This window comes from Sciurus vulgaris (genome assembly GCF_902686455.1).
Source record: "Sciurus vulgaris genome assembly, chromosome: 3".
Lineage (NCBI taxonomy): Eukaryota > Metazoa > Chordata > Mammalia > Rodentia > Sciuridae > Sciurus > Sciurus vulgaris.
Window position 1 is genome coordinate 138,389,126 of NC_136463.1, and position 20,498 is coordinate 138,409,623.

Below are 20,498 nucleotides of genomic sequence, written 5' to 3' on the forward strand. Positions count from 1 at the left end.
TGAAATTCCCAGTGTTTAATCTATATTTGCACAGAGGATGATTTTTAAGTTCTTTCCTCATTTCCTCCCCTTCCCTGTCCCTCTCAATCTCATTCTTCTATGCCAATCATCTTCCTTATAGAAAGATGTTATCTGAGCCTCTGCCCCCTTTTTTTTTCTGTTGATTTTGTACGTGAGAAAAAACATTTGGCCCTCGACTTTCTGAGTCTGGGTTACTTCATTTAGCATGATGTTCTCCAGTTTCATTCATTTACTGGTAAATATCATACTTTTTTCTTCTTTATGGTTCAGTAAAACTCCATTGTGTACGTATACCACATTTTCTTTATCCATTCATCTATTAATGGCCACCAAAATGGGAACCATAATTTGGCTATTGAGAATTGTGCTGCCAAAAACATTGAAGTGACTGTATTGGTATTTATGCTGACTTTAGTTCTTTTGGATAAATACCAAGGAGTGGGAGAGCTGAGTCATATGATGGTTCCATTCCTAGTTTTTTGAGGAATCTCCATATTGCTTTCCAGAGTGGTTGCATTAATTTGCAGTCCCACCAAAAATGTATGAGTATACTTTTCTCACTACATCCTCAACAGCATTTATTATTATATTTCTTTTTTGATAATTTCCATGCTGACTGGAGTGAGATGAAATCTCAATGTAGTTTAATTTGCATTTCCCTGATAGCTAGAGATGTTGAAAATCTTTTTTCATATATCTGTTGGCCATTCTTCTGAGAAATGTCTTTATCTCTTTTGCCAATTTGTCATCGTATTATTTGCATTTTGGTGTTAAGTTTTTTGTCTTCTATGTATTCTGAATATTAATCCCATCAGAGGAGTAGCTGGCAAATATTTTCTCCAATTCTGTAGGCTCTTTCCTCACACTTCATAGTCATTGGCTTTACTTTGCAGAAGTTTTTTAATTTGATGGATCCCACTTATTGATTATTGATTTGGTTTCTGTGCTTTAGGGATCTTGATGAGGAATTTGGTGCATGCACCAATATGATGGATTGTTGACCTATAGTCTTTTAGCAGTTGTAAAGTTTCTTGTCTAATTCCCAAGTCTATGATACACTTTGAGTTGACTTTTGTTCAGGGTGAGAGATAGCAGTTATGTTTTATTCTTCTATATATGACTATTAGGTTTTCCCTCTTCTCCATCAAATATTTTTAGCATTTTTGTTAAGTATCACATAGCTGAAAGCATGTGGATTTGTCATGTGTCTTCTATTCTGTTCCATTGATCTTCATGCATATTTTGATAACAATACAATGCTATTTTTGTTACTATAGCTCTGCAGTATAATTTGAGATCTGATTTTGTGATACCTCCAGCATTGCTCTTCTTGCTTAGGATTGTTTTGGCTATTCTGCGTCTCTTATTTTTTCAAATGAATTTTAAAACTACTGAATGGAGAAAAACTGAAAGCAATTCCTCTAAAATCAGAAACAAAACAAGGATGCAGGCTCCCATTGCTCCTATTCCACGTAGTTCTTGAAAATGTTTACCCAGAGTGATCAGACAAGAGAAGGAAATTAAAGGGAAACGCATAGGGGGAGAAATGTGAAATTTTCTGTTTGCTGATGATATGAACCTATATCTGGAAGATCCAAAAATTTTACCCAAGGACTTTTAGATGCGATAAGTGAACTCATCTAAGTATCAGGACACAAGATCAGAATAAAGAAATCATTGCTTTCCTAAACTCCAACCATGATTCTGCTGAGAAGGAAATCAGAATAACTACCCCATTCACAATAATCTCAAAAACACAAAACAACAACAGCAACAACAACAACAACAACAATACTTGGGAATTATCCTAACCAAAGAGTGAAAGATAGAATACAAAGAAATTGAAGAAGAGCTTAGAAGATGGAAAACCTCTAATGTTCTCGGGGAGACAGAATTGATATTGTCAAAATGGCCATACTACCCAAAGCACTTTACAGATTCAGTGCAATCCCCATCAAAACATCAATGGCATTTTTCACAGAACTACCTTACTGAATATTTTTTAGTATTTTAGATTTTTTAGAAATGGTTGGTTTAAGCCTGACTCACACAAAACATAGCAAATTTAGATTTTGTGAGAGTTTATCTAATTCATAAGTGGTACTTTCTTTCCATCTTCCTGAGGTGAGAGGGAATAAGGCAGCTCTCTAGGATCTCTTTTAAAAGGGCACTAATTTCAATTGCAAGACCTAACACGTCATGATTTGATCACTTCCTTAAACAATCCATCTTTTAATATGGTTGCCTTAGGAGTTAGAATTCACACATATAAATTTTGTGGGGGTGCAAATATTCAGACCATAGACAACACCTTCTCCTTTTCTAATACCTTTAGTGAGATACATATTTAATGCAGTTAGATTCTCCAGACATATTCTGCCTTCTTTTCTTCAATCCCTTAATTTCCTAAATGAACTTTTAAGATTTTTGTACTTAAATGGTCATTCTTGGTGTTGTGAAGTTATTTGGGTTTGGGAAAATTAGTAATGTCAAGTACCCACCATTATAATAACATGCAGAATAGTTTCACTGCACTAAAAATCACCTGTGTTTCATGTACTCATTCTTTTCTCACTTGCTTCAAATACTTTGTGACTACTTCTCCTTTTACTGTCTCTATGGTTTTGTCCTTTATGTATGGTCTTGTAATTGGAATCATATACTATGTAACCTTTCAGACCAGCTTCTTTCATTTACCAACATGTATTTAAGGTTTGTCCATATATTTTAATGGCTTAATGGTATATTTATTTCTATTGTGAAATGATATTCTATTATATGAGTGCACTACAAGTTTGTGTGTGGGTGGATACAGGATTGAACCCAGTTTTCTATCCATTCAGCTAGACGACATTTTAGTTGCTGCACATTTGGGACCATTGTGACAAAATAAATGCCTTATAAAAATCTGTGGGCAGAATTTTGAATAGAAATTTTCAATTGATTTGATAAATACCTAGGCATGTGATTGTTAGATTTTTTGTTAAGTTGATATTTATCTCTGTAAGAAACCACAAATTATATTGCAAAGTGACTGCACCATATTACATTCCCACAGCTATGAAGAGGTCCTTTTGTTGTTCTGTGTCCTCATTGCTGCTTGGTTTTGACAGATTTAGGATTTGATTCTTTCTAACTGTACATAGAGGTATCTAATTGATTATTTTGCTATTCTCTAATGACAAAAGATGTTGAGCATATTTCCACATAATTGTTATTGAATTATCATCTTTTTAGATCATTTTCCATTTATTATTTATTTGTTTGTTTTTGTATTATTTTTTAGTTTGGTTTTTGTTTTGAGTGCTGGGGATGGAACACAGGGGAACTTTAGCATTGAGTTACAACCTCAGACCCTTTTATGTTTTATACTGAGAAGGGTCTCACTAAGTTGCCCTGGCTGATCTTGAATCTGTGGTTCTCATATTCATTCTCCCTGGTAGCTGGGATTGTAGGAGTGCTCCAACATGCCTGACCTTTTGCCAATTTTTAAATTCTGGGTTTTTTTTTTTTTTTTTTCTTCTTACTGTAGAGGTGTAAGTGTTTAGTGTATAGTGTAGATGAAAATCATAAACCATTTAAAAGTTTAATTTAACATCTGAAAATATCAATACTTATGCTTGAAAACACACTACAGTTAATCCTACATTAAAAATGGGTAATTAAGATTAGTATAGTAGTATAGTAAAGATAATAAAGATGGTAGAGCATTAGGAGATGTTCGTATTACAAACACGTCGGTGATAATATCTGAATATGGGAGAATTATATTTTCATAGATTGTATAACCTGCAGAAAGAATACAAAGTTATTTTAGTAGTGAATACAGCAATAATGAACAATAAGAAAAAATAATTTTTACTATTTTCAATAGTTCAATAGCTCTTTACTTTGAAACCTTTTGTTGAAAATTACATGTTTACCTCATAATTTAATACATAATATCAACTGCAAAGTAGTAGCTTTTCTTACCTAAATTCACTGTCTTTCTAGTTTATAACAAATGTAGACCTGGAAAGGTGACAAAAATTTTTTTACTTCTTTGCTAGTAGGGCACAAAGTACAAGCAATCTTCACACAGAGTAAAAGCACAGAGAGCTTGGAGAAGCTTTTTAAAATTTTTTCAATATGTCTATATTTCACCGTCTTCCAGATTTAAGTGACTTGTAAGTGCAGAGTTTGAAAATAATTGATAGTTCATTTTTAGATAGGATATAAATTGCTTAGATAGAGACAACATTTTTATTATTTTCTTACCATCTAACTCTAAGAAGTACTTAAGAAAAGTATCTCCATGTTGAAACATTTCAATTTACAAATTTGAAAATGTTGCTGTCACCAATATAAATTTTGTATATACATGAAATGACCAAGTCCTTATTACATACTTATTTTTAAATAATATCTATGATTCATGGCAATTATAAGATAATTAGTCTTGTGTTTATAAATGTGGTTAAACATTGTACTTTTAATCTAACTATGTTTAATTTTATATTTATTAATATTTGTATGATAAGATTACTCAATATTTGGATATAATGACAATCACTATGTCAAAGGATTTCACTTAACACTTTGTTCATTCTTACAATTTTAAATGGGTTTCCACTTGGTTTTTTAATTAATCTAATAGATTTTATTTCTTAACAACCTCTTTTATGTTCTATGAAATATAAAATAAGTGTACATTTTTGAGTATATGTGTGTGTGCATATTTGTGTCTATGCATGCAAGCATGTATAGTCACTTGTAGAAGTCGAATGTTGATTTTGGTAGTTGTAATCATATACAGACATCACTAATTGAGGTCAGTGTAAGTTGCATAGATTTGAGAGGCATTGTGAGTGTATATGTAGTTTTCAAAATTTCCTTCTCATGTGATAGATTTTATGTGTATGTATTGTGTGTGTGTGTGTGTGTGTGTGTGTGTGTGTGTGTGTAAAACTCAATTTTTGTGTTATAATTGGTATATAGTTTTGTAGGTATTAGGCATAGCCTGTGTACTTGGAGTCTGGACTGATTAACCAATTGGCTTCTCCAGTCCCCTTATGTGGTTTTCAATTTTGATAAAGCACCCATCCATATATATCATTCCTATGGCAGTGTGTGATTGTCCTTATCTTCTTCATGGCTAAACCTGGTGATGGCACTTCAAGCTTCTCTTTCCTGGGAGAACTCTTTGGCAGATGTATTTGGACTCCTGTAGGAGCCTCAGGATCTTTGGCTGCTGGAAGATGGGTGACAGGTGGATCTTGTGAGTATGGGTGTCTGTGTGTGTGTGTGATGCAAGTGCCTGTGGACACCTTTCATCTTTTGAAGCCTTTGCTTTGGCTGTTTTGGCTTTGAGAGGGACAGGAGCTTCTGTGTTCTCTTTCAGTGCCATCTTGGAGTTAAGGTTCCTAAAGTTTTGCCGTGTCTAGGATGAATTCAGTTATGCTATACTGGACCTTCTTTGTAGCATTCCCAGTGAAAACAAAGAACAAAACCTTTCTCGGGCTCAGGCAGGGTTGTTCTTTTGAATATTTTTGTTTTATGTTACAGAAACCATAGATCTTGCATGTGATATTGTTTCCTTTATCACTGGTTTTGTGATAGGCTTAAAGCCAATTTTGTGAGCAACCTGAAACTCATTTGATATGATTTATGTTATTATTTTTGAACAGCTCATGCTAGTGCTATGCTTTGGACCTGACATCTAATCTCAGCTAAGGAATGCAGTTACATGATTTAAAGCATTGTGCATAGTCATATCAGATTAAAAGACTATGATCTAGATGTTCCCCACTCAGGAAGCAATAGACATAACTGTAAGATACTTCAGTAGGAACTATTTTCTTAAAAAAGGTTATAGATTGTCACCAGCTGCAGCTTGGCCATGTCTCAATGACACAGTAAAAGACTGTTTTCCCTACAACATTTATCCACACCGTTATAGGTTTACCAGCCCTTATGTCTTTATTATTCTCCACTATCCCCCAACAATTCATGTGTCTGACTGAAAGCTCTTAAATATGAATTATTAGAAATCCACTCACAAAGAATGAAGGTAACTTCAAAAATAGTGTAAGTTTTAACGTTTCTGTGTTCTTACTCTCAACTAAAAACTATGCTAAATGTTTTTGAATGGTTTAGTATAGACTATGAAACCACCAACACAACCTATGATGCAAACATATTCCTCCCCTCCAGAAATTTCCATCTGCCTCCTTATTTATTATCTTGTGTATATGTGATAAGATCTGTCTTTAATACATGATACAATATTATGAACTGAGGACTCTATTCTGTCTCTCCCTTTTTTATACCAGTCCAGGGAAACAATTATTCTACTCTCTGCTTCTGAGTTGGATTATTATTTTAGACCCCTCATAAAAAGGTATCTTGTGGTATTTGTCCTTCTGAATCTAGTTTATTTCACTTAGCATACTAACCTCCGTATTCACCTACATTGCTACAAATGGCATGACTTCTTCCTTTAAAAAACATTTTACTGAGGTATTATTGACATATAAAGTCATAAATATTGCATGTGCATGTGTGTTTTGTATGTGTGTGTGTGTGTGTGTTGTGTGTGTGTGTGTGTATTCAGCTTACATAACTGAAACTTGTTCTTTAACTAATGCCTCCCCAATTTCCTCCTCTCCTACAATCCCTGGCAACAACCTCACCAACTCTCTGCTTTTATGAGTTTTATTACTTAGGATTCTTTGTGCAAGCAATATCATGCACTTTTAACCCTCTGAATCTAGCTTATTTGCCATAATGTGAAACCTTCCAGATCTAACCATGATGTTGAAAATGGTGGTATTTCCTTCATCTTTTAAGGCTGAATATTTCATTATGTACATGTACCATTATTTATTCATTCAATTATCATGGACATTAGGCTGTTTCCATATCTTAGCTATTAAAATTAATGCTGCAATGAACTTTTAAGCACACATATTTCTTTCAGTTCCTAATAGTTTTTTTCATTTGGATACACATTCAGAAGTAGACTTGCTGAATCATATGGTTTTATATTTGATTTTTTAAGGACTCTCCATACCAATTTCCATAATGTTTGCACTAATTTATATATCTATTAGCAAAGTATGAGTTCCCATTTATCTACATCCTCACTAGGATAATAGCCATCCTAACAGGTATTTGGTAATACATCACTATGATTTTGATTTACATTTCCCTGATAATTATTAATATAATATTCATATACTTGTCTTCTGTGGAGAATTATGTGTTCAATTCCTTTGCTTATTTTTTATTCTATTTTTTGTTATTGAGTTGTAGGATTTCTTTCAATATTTTTAATATTAAACTGTTTATCATATATATGCTTTGCAAATATTTTCTCTTGTTCTGTAAGTTACCTTTTCATTTTGTTGATTGTTTCCTTTGCAGTGCAGAAACTTTTTAGGAGCTATTACAACTGATGCCACAGAAATAAAAATGATCATAAGGGACAATTACTAGTAAGTATTTGCCAACAAATTGAACAAACTAGAAGAAATAGACTATTGTTGAGCATCATATTACCTATTAAAATTTCAGTTAAAGAAAATAGAAAGTGTGAACAAACCAATAACTAATACTAAGATTGAATAGTAATGAAAAGCTCCCCAGAAAGAAAAACTAAGAAATAAGTCTTTTCACAGGTGAATTCTGTCAACATTACAGAAGAATTAATATCAATCCTTCTTAAATTATTCCAAAAAATAAAAGAAGAGAAAATACTTCCAACTAATCTTCCAAGACCAACATCAAACAGATACTAGAGTCAGACACATGATACAAGATAAGAAAGCTAAAGACCAATAACCCTGAAGAACACAGATGCAAAAGTCCTCAATGAAAGATCAGCAAATTGAATTCAACAGCACATTAAAAGAATCACACACTATGACCAAGTGGGATTTATCCATATGATGAAAGACTGATTCAACATAAAGTAATCAATTGATGGTGAACGCCATTGACAATAAATTAAGAATAAACTTTTTAAAAATTCCATTGACAATACCATTAAAAAAGAATAATGATTTACACACTGAAAATAATAAAATACCGATAAAATAAATTGAAACAGACAAAAAAGTAGTAGCGCTAAGGGAGACAATGAACAAAATTGAGAGTTCATTAAATTTTTCCCATACTTTGTGAAGTAAATATAATATTTTCTCCATCTTACAGGTATGGAAAATAGTTAAACAGTTGAAATCTTATAGATGGGGGTTTGAACAAAGGTTTACTAGAATCTAGTCCTATGTTGTTTACCATTGTCAGATGACAATTTAGAGTTGTGGATAATAATTTTTGGCTATGGCCTGGAATTTGAAGGTGAAAATGCATTAGTTTTCACAAGCATAATTACAGCATTATATTTACCATAGCACAATATCCAGGGTATAAGATTTACTTATTTGAGTCAATGAAGGAAGTTTGTCAGGAAGAGTTCAAACATCCTAATCATATTCAAATGCCTTTAAAAGGATGACAAACTTATCTTGAGTTTTTTGTAAACCTATCAAATCATGATTAACTGAGTCATGATTTAGTCTTAGCACTGGTCCAATGATAAATGGCAGGTATTCCATAGGAATAATTAAACTCTACCATATCAATCTTCTAATTTATTTTTGTTATATTCCAAAACTTTTCCTGAACCATCTTTGAAATTGTGGAGGGTTAATTTTTGTATCTAAAATAGACTTTAAAGTTGTAAATATGCAAAACAGATTTTAAAATCTATAAATACTTACAAACATGTAGAATGATCCTCAAGAATATATTGTCTTGCCCTTATTTCTCAACTCCATCCTCAGGTTCAAATGGTAACAAGTTTAACAATTTCTAAAAATGCTTATCCCAAGGTACTTAAGTATATACATGTGTGTACATATACACTATATAGTCTTACTAACTTAATTTCAACTTGCATTCTGATATCCCATTATGAAAATGAAGAATTGCTTTCTTTACCTCCTGATTTTTTCTGCATCCACCTATGATTTTTATTAAATATATTATCTATATGGTATCTAGTAATCTTTGATGCTTTTTTCTTTACTTCAGAATTCATTAGTATTGCACAATATATATTGACCTGTTGATATAAAAGATAAAAGTCTTAGTATGCCTGCATTTAAAATTCCCCCTTCTTCATAGATTTGTTAGACAATTTGACAATTTTAAAAGAACACCATTACATTTATTATGTTCTGCAACCATAATTAAGTCGTCAATGCACTGTGTCTATGTTGAATCATTTTACACCCAACAGCAGTATATATGTTATGATGACTAAGTTGGTGCTTTTTACAGAACCAAGCTGGTAACTGAACACATAAAGAGGGAAATGTAGTCTTTTGTTACTAAGTCCTCCTGCTTGAAAGAGACTAATGCTGCTTTCAAGAGTCAAAACAACTTCCTTTTTATTTTGTATAAGCTTTATTTGATTCTTCTCGACAATGCTCAAGTCACTGAGTCACATAGTTCATGCTTTTTCTTCTTATCTTTTTTTTTTTTTAACTTTAGTCTTTCCTGGCAAGAGATGTCATATTTAGAATAATCATATGACATGTTTTAGCTCTGGCATATTTCAAAATAGTTTCTTTGCTTTTGACATTTGCTTGAGTATAGAATTCTGGATTTAAATGTTTTTTTTACTTTCCTGGTGCTGGGGATTGAACCCAGGGCCTGGCACACATAAGGCATGTTTTTCCACTGATCCATACCCCAGAAGTCCAGCTAGACTTCTGTATTTAACTGTTATTTCTTCAGCTATTGAATATGCAGCATTTTGTTTGGATTTTATCATTCAGTGATACTGAGGATCTCAGATTCATTCTAACTTCTTTTAGGTGATTTTTTTTTTAATTTGGAAGGACTGGGGTTATTTGTACAGAGATGTGAAATATCTGTTTCCTAGGTATCCCTTCCTTGAAAAGGAGTTTAGATTCTGGGCTTTTTCATTAGGGGTACAAAGTATTCATAGGTAGGTTTCCATGAGAGGTGAATTGATGGCGAGGAGCTAGAGGGAAAGAGCCCCTCTACTATTGTTAAATTAGGATGTTTTGGTTTTGTGAGAGGAGACTTACCCGTATAGTGTTCAGTTTCATTTTAAAATTTAAATAATTAAATTTATGTCCATTCCCCATTTTTGATCCAGTAGGCAGATTTTCTGGATTTCCCTTTGGAGTTACATACTTAACTCAGAATTTTGAACTGTTGAGTTACTTATTCGTATTTCTTAGCTGTTCAGTCTAATTGACTTGTATATCTGGATTTCTTCCAACATTCAGGTACCCTTCTGGCTAATTTTCTTTTTTTTTTTTTTTACATTTTAACTTATATTTTTTCATCTTATTTGATCATTTGAAAAAAGAAAATATAAAATATTTGTGGTAACATATTTTTCAAGTCATTTGACATTGCCGGTTTCCTCAGAACAATTCAGAAAATAATATATAAGAGGGGTCATTGCCCCAAATATCTATTCACAGAATAGAATCCAAGCATTGGAATATAATTTTCAAGGTTTTCTTCAATAGAAAAGCATTTACTTTTATAAAGAATACATGTTTTTTTTTTTTTTTTTTTTAATTTCCCATAGTAGTTGGGATTCTAGATTGGCCATCTTGATTACCAGCCCCTGTTGTGCACATGTCTTAAGTTACTTATTAATTTATATCGTACCGTGAAGGTATTTTGCAGATAGCAGTAAGATCCCAGATGAGCTAAATTTAAGATTATCCCTTTAGGCCTGTCTTAATCCCATAAGCCCTTTAAAAACATAGAGTTTTCCCTGGTTTATCTAAAGAGAAAGTCAGATTTGAAGCATGAAGGGAATTTGACACGTGGAAAACTCCCACCACAAGCTTCCCAGAGCAGGGATTACACAACAAGAAATGAGACCCTGGTGAAGCCAGTTCTGACGGGCGGCCAACAGAGGAACAAGTATCAGGGTCCTACACCACAAAACCAGAACGCTTTCTACAGCAGGAATGAGCTCAGAAGCCTCCAGATAAGAAGTCAGTCTGACTGACACTCTGATTTCACATTTGTGTACCCTGGGGAAAGCACAGTCATTCTGTATCTCATGATTTGTGGTACTGTGACTAATAATGTGTGTCATTTTAAGCTATCTAGTTTGCAGTGATTATTTTTATACAGCAATATAAAACTGATGCCTTCCCTCACCATGGTAAATTTGTCATGCTAAACTCTAAGCATTCCTTCCCCTTTCTCATGTCTTTGTTTCTAGCTTAGAAACTACCTGCCATGTCCCTTCTTCTCTCTCCAGAGTTGGTTTGTATCATTGTTCTGTTTCGTTTTTGACAACATACTCAAAGCTTATTTACAATTCTTCATAAATTCTTTCATTTCTTGGAAATACGATTCCAACCTCTTCTGAAAAAAATACCACTTTATGTCCATACATGAAATATTTTGTTCTGTGAAATTTTATATTGCTGACAGCATTGCTTTTCATCTCTTTGCTTTCACAGCACCTTCAATAGTGCTATATACCTAGGAAATAAACAATCATACTGCTCAATTAAATCGTGACACTGCAGACACAAAAACGGCAGCAAGTTAAATATAATCCTTCAAATGGATGGAAGATTTGAATAAAAATATTGCACTGTTGACTGTAAAATAAATATTGGTAGTGGTTTAGGGTTGTGAATTCAAATTATCAAAGGTCTCATCATCTAAATCATGATAATAACAATATTTATGCCATGTAACTGCACATCATATAGTTTGACAAATATTTCATATTTATCATTTTTTGATGTTCAAAAAATCCTAAAATGTAATAAGCTCACATTAAATAAATGAAGACACATACGTCTTTATAATATATAGCATCATATTGGTGAATGATAATATAGCTTAGTTTTCATATTATTTATTCATGTGCTTATTTATTTATTGGTACTAAGTTGCTGAGGGCCTCAGGAAGTTGCTGAGACTGGCCTCAAATTTGCAATCCTCTTGTTTCAAGCCTCCCAGGTAACTGAAATTACAGGAGTGCACCACCTGGCAGAAATTTAAAATCACAAAGAATTTTAAAATCCTCTCAAAGGCTAACAAAGGAATTAATTTATCTTCTTAATTTATCTGTTAATTTTGCTACATTTTTCTTAGTGAAATTGGATAAAGTCATTCTTACTGTTGCTTTCTGTTGAAAACAGATCTGTCCTTCACAGAACAGTACAATTGTCCACAGATAAGTTCTCTAAAGCCTTAATGAAAAAGCAGTTTATAATTTGATCAGTTTATGAATTAGAACAATTCTCAGAGGATCTATTATATAAAAATTTCAAGTGACAGGATTGCAAGTTTAAAAAAAGCTGGTGTTTCACCTCTAACACTGAAATTTGCTATACACTTGCTCAAAGTCATAGGACATAGTAGAGTAATACTTTTTGCCTTTATGTTTTTTTACTCCAGTACTAATCTGATCTCTTCTCTTTTATTGGATATCTGCTGCAAAGTAACTCCCATTAAACTCAAATTGAGAGTGACAACCTGTATTGTATATAAGCCAGTTTTGCATAACTATGGAAAATGGTAACGAGCTGCTTGTAAATTAGAAATATATATTATCTTGATGAACAAATAGATTCAATAAAGCACGTGTTCTATACTGTTTCATCTTTTAAGTATAATGTATTCTACTGTTTAAATGTAGTGGTTTTGATGAAGAATTTTATATGGAAGTCTTCTGAAATCAATACTTGATAAAAGGCTATTGATTTTAGCTAATTTATAGTTCTAAACAGAATTACACATGATGGAAAATATAATGCCCCATCAAGATATTCGGGTTCTTATACTCAGAAATTGCACATATGTCACCTTACATAGCAAAGGGACTTTGTGTGATAAATTTAAGGACTTTAACAAGAGGACAGTCTCCTGGATGTCCCTGCATTATATTTTGAACTAGATATAATCTCAAAGGTTCTTATAAATGAAAGAAGCATACAGGAGAGTCATAGCCAAAGCTTACGAGTAAGAGAAAGACTGCTGGCTTTGAGGGCAGCAGAGGTCAAGCCCCAAGGAATGAAGGTGACTTCTGAAAACTAAAAGTGACAAAGAGATGTGATAACTGTTACAGAAGCAATAGGAAACTCATACAGTACCTAAGACATGATTACTTTTAGCAGAAACGTACCATAACAAAAGTGTGCAGTACGTTTTGGAAAAAGAATAGATTTCAGCCATAAGATTTATCTGGACTCTCTGGGCACAGTGGTATATGCCTATAATCCCAGTAACTTTGGAGGCAAAGGCAGGAGGATTACATGTTCAAGGCCAGTGTCAGCAACTTAGTGAGGCCCTAAGCAACTTAGAGAAATCCTATCTCAGACTTGGTGATGCAGCTCAGTGGTACCAAAAAAAAAAAAAAAAAAAAAAAAAAAAAAAAAAAAAAAAAAAAAATTACCTAATAAATACAATTTTAAATTTATTAATATGTAAATGTATGAACAATTGCTGCAAAATAGACATACAAATCACATTGAAAAAGTAACATCAATATGAAATTGATTTTCTAAAACATAAGGAACAAAGCACATTTGACAATGTCTTCTACCTTTAGAAATGTACTTTTTATCCATACTCAATGAAATGTCATCATATATAATAAAATGTATAATAATATAAAATCTTTATGCTAATAAATTTGGAGATTTAGATTAAATAGACAAATTTCTGAGCACTGACCTACAAAAATTTAAGCAAGAGGATATAAAAAATAAGTAGATCAATAGAAAGTAAGGAGATTGAGTAATAAAAAGTCAACAAACAAATCCCAGGTCTAGATAGATTCTCTACTAAATTTTAGCAGACTTTCAAAGAATAACAAGCATTAATGCTTCTCAAAGTGTTCTCTATAAAATGAATGAACCCTTTCAAACTCATTCTACAAAGACAGTGTTGTCCTGTTTGCATAACCTGATGAGGTCTTGAAGGAAGGAAGGCAGGAAGGCAGGAAGGAAGGAAGGAAGGAAGGAAGGAAGGAAGGAAGGAAGGAAGGAAGGGAGAGAGAGAGAGGAAAGGAAGAGAGAGAGAGAAAGAAAGAAAGAAAAAAAGAAAGAAAGAAAGAAAGAAAGAAAGAAAGAAAGAAAGAAAGAAAGAAAGAAGAAAGAAAGAAAGGAGGAAAGTAAGAAAGAAAGTTATAGATCAATATCTCTGATAAATATAGATACAAAAATCTCCAATAAAATACTTGGAAATTGAATTCAGCATCACATTCAAAAACATACACCATAATGAAGTTGGTTTCATTCTAGGAATGCAAAATTGTTCAATATATGCAAATCAGTAGACAATGCAGCATATAAATAGAATTAAGGATAAGAATCACTTGATTTTCTCAACAAATGCAGAAAAAAATACTTTGATAAAATTCAACAACTCTTCATGATAAAATCCTGATTGAATTAGGTATATAAGAATCATAATTCAACATAATAAGGGCTATGATAACTAGACCATAGTCAATGAATAAATGTGGAAAACCAAAAGCATCTCTTCTTCATACCAGCCACAAGATATGGGTGTTCATTCTCAATATTTAATAGACTATAAAAATTTTAGCCAGATCAATGAAGCAAGAAAAAGAGATAAAAGGAATGCAAATGGAAAAAAGAGGAAGTCAAATTATCCCTGCTTGCTGATGACATAATTCTATACTTATAATATACTTGATGGGGTAGAAATCACCTCATTCACAGTGCCTCAAAAAGCAGGGGGCGAGAGGTACATAGATGAGAAGAACAAAACAAAATAGAAGAATGAAACAAAACAAGACAAAATCTAGGAATAATCCTAACCAAGGTTAAAGACCTCATTATAAAATAAAAATACTAAACTCAAGAACACATTAGAAGATGGAAAAATATCCCATATTCTTGAATTTGGAAAATTAATGTTGTTTAAATGACCATAATAATGAAAGCAATCTAAAGATTCAATGCAATCCCCATCAATATCCCAAAACTATTGAAAAACACTTCTAAAATGCAATACCAAAGCACTGAAGACTCTGAATAAGCCAAGTAATATGAGCAAAATGATCAATGCTGAAGGCATCACAATACCTGATCTCAAAACATACCTCAGAGCCAAAGTAACAAAACAGCATAGTATTAGCATTAAAACAGACTTGCCTACTAACAGAATAAGAAAGAATACATAGAAGAAAATCAGCTTAACTACACCAAAATGGTTCCTGATAAAGATATCAAAAATATACATTGGAGAAAAGACAGATTTTTCGACCAACGGTTCTTAAAATGGAAACTAGGTTCCTATTTCTCACCTGTATAAACATCAGTGCCAAATGGATCAAAAACATTAATGCAAAGCCTGAAGCATGAAAACTTTTAGAAGACAACATAAGGGAAACACCACAAGATATTGGGATAGGCAATGATTTCCTGAATAGGACTTCAATAGCTAAGGAAACAAAAGTGAGAATTGATAAATAGGGTTACATCACATTAAAAAGCTTTTGTACAACAAAGGAAACAATCAGTAAAGAGACACCTGTAGAACTGGAGAATGTCTTCCCCAAATATCCATCTGACAGAGGAATGATATCAAGAATACATGAATAACTCAAAAAACTCAGCATCAAAAAAATAATCAATCATATTTTGATCTAATCAGACTATGAGCAAATATTTTCAATAGATCAAAAGAAACTACAAATGACCAGTAATATATGAAAAATGCCTAGTACCTTAGCCATCAGGAAAGTATAAATCAAAGCTACAGTGAGATTCCATCTCACCTCCATCAGAATGGCTAATATAAAAAGAATAACAAATGCTGGCAAGGATATGGTAAGAATGTAAATTAGTACAGTCACTATGAAAAACAGAATGGAGATTCTTTAAAAAAAAAAATTAAACATTGAAATATCCTATGATTTAGCCATACCACCCCTAAGCATATATCCCATGGAGATGAAATCAGCATATAAAAAAAGAAACTCTTACCATGAATACTATTCATACTACCTAACATATAGAACCTGCCTAGGCACCTGTCAACAAATGAATGGATAAAGCATATACATTGGTTAGAATATTAGTCAGTCATAAAGAAAAATGAAATCCTGTCATTTGTATGAAAATGAAGGACACCGTGTTAAGCTTAATAAGCCAGATACAGATAAGTATTTTGTGTTGTCTCTACACATGTGGAAACTAAAAAGAAACACACATACACATACACACACACACACAGACACACACACACACACACACACACACACACACACACACACACAAACCTGAATGTAGAAGTGTGATTTTCAGAAAAAGGGAAAGGGTTTCCAGGGAAGAAGGGAAAGAGGGGAAGACAGAACAGGGCAAAAGACAAGATAAAGAGGCATGACCAATGCATATATGTGAATGTCACAGTGAAACCCATTAATTTGGATTTTTAATATTATTTTCAATAATGAAAAGAAATATGTATTCACAATTAAGCTACTTTAATTCAAAATGTTACTGCTACTTATTTCTTTAAGCAATTATACAACATAGCTAAACAATACTTTGTTAGAGGTTTTGTCCAGGTTTACAAGATAAAGTCACTCCTAGCTCAGCATACTAAATTTACTGAGTGAGTGGGTACTGTATTTGCTTTGCATAGGTATTTTCTTGCTCCTTTGATGAACGGAGAAATGATTACTATGGATCATGAACATAGAAAATAGTGGAATCAATTTCATTTCTTGAAATATTCCCTAACATATAACTTTTTCATTATACCATTAAAAAAAATTTTTTTTTACATATAGACTTGATTCTAGGGACATACGTTTTTAGGGAAAGCTAACCTGAACAAAATATCATCATGGATATAGACTTTAAAACTGAAACTATTTGGCAGTTTCCATTCCTAGTTTTCTAAGGTGGAACCAACCTAGATGCCCCTCAATTGATGAATGGATAAAGAAACTGTGGTATATATATACAATGGAATATTACTCAGCCATAAAGAATAATAAAATTATGGCTTTTGCAGGCAAATGGATGAAATTGGAGAATATCATGCTAAGTGAGATAAGCCAATCTCAAAAAAAAACAAAGGATGAATGATCTCGCTGATAAGTGGATGATGATACATAATGGGGGGTGGGAGGGAGGCAAGAATGGAGGAACGAGGGACTGTATAGAGGGAAAAGAGGGTGGGAGGGGTGGGGGGGAAGGAAAAAAAATAACAGAATGAATCAAACATCATTACCCTAGGTAAATGTATGATTACACAAATGGTATGCCTCTACTTCATGTACAAACAGAGAAAGAAGTTGTACCACATTTATTTACAATAAGAAAATTAATTTTAAAAAATCAACTAAAAAAAATTTGAAGCCATTTTCTGGATATAATCCCAATTTCAATTTTATCTGGGACAGCATCATACACAGTTAAATGCTGAAAGCCTCAGCCTTCTGGAGATATCCTACATTTTCTTGAGGAAAATGGCAATAAATATAGACCTTTAAATATGTCTGAAGTTCTTAGGAGTCTCCTGAAGCCTTTATGAAAACTGTGTAGTTAGTAGATTAGATATTATTTTAGCCTCAGTTGTAGTATATGGCACTGTTCATGAGCCTTTCCCTCTCCGAGAGATTAGAGAATGTGTAATTTTGCTTAGCTTATTTCTAGACTGGACTATGCCAAGAAACTATATGACCTGGGCAATTGTTCAGGTTGAAGCAGTCTTCTGGAATGTAAAATGTCTAATTTATTTAAAAAGAGAGAGAAAACAATGTAGTAGTTTTTTTTTGTTTGTTTTGTTTGGGGGTTTTTGTTTGTTTTTGTGGTGCTGTAGGTTGAACCCAGGAACTTGTGGATGTTAGGCAAGCACTCTACCAACTGACCTATATCCCCAGCCCTGTAGTAGTTTTAATGCTAATGATTCTACAAAGATCAGATTCAAATAAACCAATTAGTAAACAAAAATAAGTTAAAAAGTTTTTTTGTTATTGTTGGATTTTTTTCTGCTTTTTTGTCTTTTCACATGCTTTCCCTCCTTTAATTGTATATTCTCCCCACTGGAAATTTTGTTTGAGAGTCTTCAAATCATAACTATTCATTTTTATTTAACCAATTAAGAATACTTATATAAATTCATAATTGTTAAAAAATGTGATAAAATCAATGTATTATGTGAAGTTCATATAACATAAAATGTATCATAATGAAGTGTACAATTCAGTGGAGCCTAGTAAATTTAATGTGGTGTAACCAAAATTTTTGCCAAGTTCTAAAACTTTTAATCACCCAGAAGTAACCCTGAATCTTTAAATGGTCACTCCCCATTTCCTTACCCTCAGTCCCAAGAGACTATTAACCTGCTCTCTTTATTTGCAATTTATATAAGTTAAATATATAAATTTATATCCTGGCAATTTCATATAAGTTGAATTATACAATATGCACCTTTTTTGTCTAGTTTGTGTCCCACAACATAATATTTTTCAGTTACATCCACAATACATACAACTTTTTATGTTCTTACGAATAATAGCCCACTGTATAAATATACCATAGTTTTGTTCCTTCATTATTAATAGGCATTTGGGTTGTTTCCACATTTTGGTTATGGAAAGGAGTACAGCTCTGGTCACTTGTGAACAAGTGTTTGTTTGAATATCTGTTTTCAAACAGTTTTGTAACATACATAGGAATAGAATTGCTGGATCATATGGCAATTCTGTGTTTGAATTTTGAGGATATTCCAAACTATTTCAACAATGTCTGTACTATTGTACATTCCCCAAAATAATTGAAAAGCATTCAAAAAAGTGGTGTGGGAGAGTCTCATGAAAACTGAAGGGAGACCAGTACACTGAAGGAACCAGGAAGGAGGAAGAGGGAAGAGAAAAGGGGAGTATTGGGGGATGCAAGTGACCAAATCATATCATTATATTGTGTGTAGGTATAAGTATGCAGCAATGAATTCCACTATTTTGTGTATAATGCACCACATTAAAAGTTTAAAAATTTTAATTTTTCCATATCATTGCCAGCATTTATTTTCTGGTATTTTAAAATTTTATCCATCCTAGTGAGTTTGAAATGGTATCTACTTGTGGCTTTAATTTACATTTTTTTAATTACTAATAATGCTGAGCATGTTTTCCTCTGCTTTTCCACCATTTGTACAACTTTTTGGAGAAATATCTATTCGAGTCTTTTACCAAAATTTTAAAAATTGGATTGTTTGTGTTTTGTTTATATATTTGGAACAATGATTTTTAAAGTTGTATGGTTTACAAACAATTCTCCCATTCTCTTGGTTGTGTTTTCAGTTAACTTGATGATGTCCTTTAATGCACAAAATTTCTTAATTTTGATGAAGTCCCATTTATCTATTGTTTTCTTTTCTTTCAGACTTTAAGTGTTGTAGGCTCAGAAGCATTGCCATACCTGAGGTCATGAAGTTCTAGCCCTGTGATTTCCTCTGAGGGTTTTATAGATTGAGCTCTTAGTTTTAGCCTTTCAATCTATCTTGAGCTGAGTTTTCTAGACAGTGTGAGGTAGGTATTCTAATAGTATTCTTTTGTAAACATCCTTCAATTTTATTTTTAAAATCTGCTCTGGTACAGCTTTATACCTTCCAGTTTATGGAGTTATCACTATAAATTACATTTTATTTGCTACATATATATACATTAACAGTTTTTAATATGGGTTTTTATATTTGTTTTCAAATTACATAGAAGTCAAAGAGGAGTTGCAAAACAAAATGCCATTTATTTTTATATTTACCTGTGCACTTCCCTTAACCACTGCATTTTTTTTTTCTTTGTATGACTTCACTTTATACCATGTCCTTTAATTTCAACCTGAAGGGCTACATGTAACATTCTCATAGTTTAGTTTACTTGAAACAAATCTGGCTTTCGTTTATCTAAAGTATCCTCATTTTCCTTTATTTTCAAAAGGTAGTTTTGTTAGTTAGAGTATTTTTGGTTAGTTCTTCATTTTCCAAGTAGAGCAGTGTAGCAAGGCAAAATCCCATAAAGCTCCTACAGTGTTTGTTTGATATGTGTGTGTGTGTGTGTGTGTGTGTGTGTGTGTGTGTGTGTTTCTGTGGCTATGCAATACAGGCCCTTGGAAATTCCACTCTTTCATTTTCACTGATGTCACTCAATAATAATTTCTAAACGTTTGAAAAGATGCTGAACTTCACTACTAAAGTGGCTATGTTTCCAACAGTGCATCCTTCACAGCTTCCTCTGACCACGTTTAATTGTGGCTGAGATTCTGTTCTGGACTTAGGGATTCAGAGGCCCTTTTGTCTGCTATAAAAGAACATCACAGCCTAGGTAATTTGTAATGAACAAACACACTTTTGGAGACTGGGAAGTCCAAATTCCAGGTGCTGACACCTTAAAGGTTTTCTTGCTGTCTTGCCCCATGGTGGAAGAGTAC

The 20,498-nt window shown here is 32.8% G+C and overlaps 1 protein-coding gene across 4 annotated transcripts in view; it reads left to right on the plus strand.

Annotated features, from left to right (window-relative positions):
- The window catches only part of ZNF804A (zinc finger protein 804A), a 354,436-nt gene that overhangs the window by 313,350 nt on the left and 20,588 nt on the right, over positions 1-20,498 (plus strand). The window contains exon 2 of one of the 4 annotated variants that reach the window (XM_079134544.1): positions 7,426-7,496. The exons of 2 other annotated variants lie outside the window; for them this stretch is intronic. The gene's annotated coding sequence lies outside the window, so the exon portion shown is untranslated. The remainder of the gene's footprint in view (positions 1-7,425; positions 7,497-20,498) is intronic. One more of the 4 variants, XM_079134545.1, reaches the window with a different exon arrangement.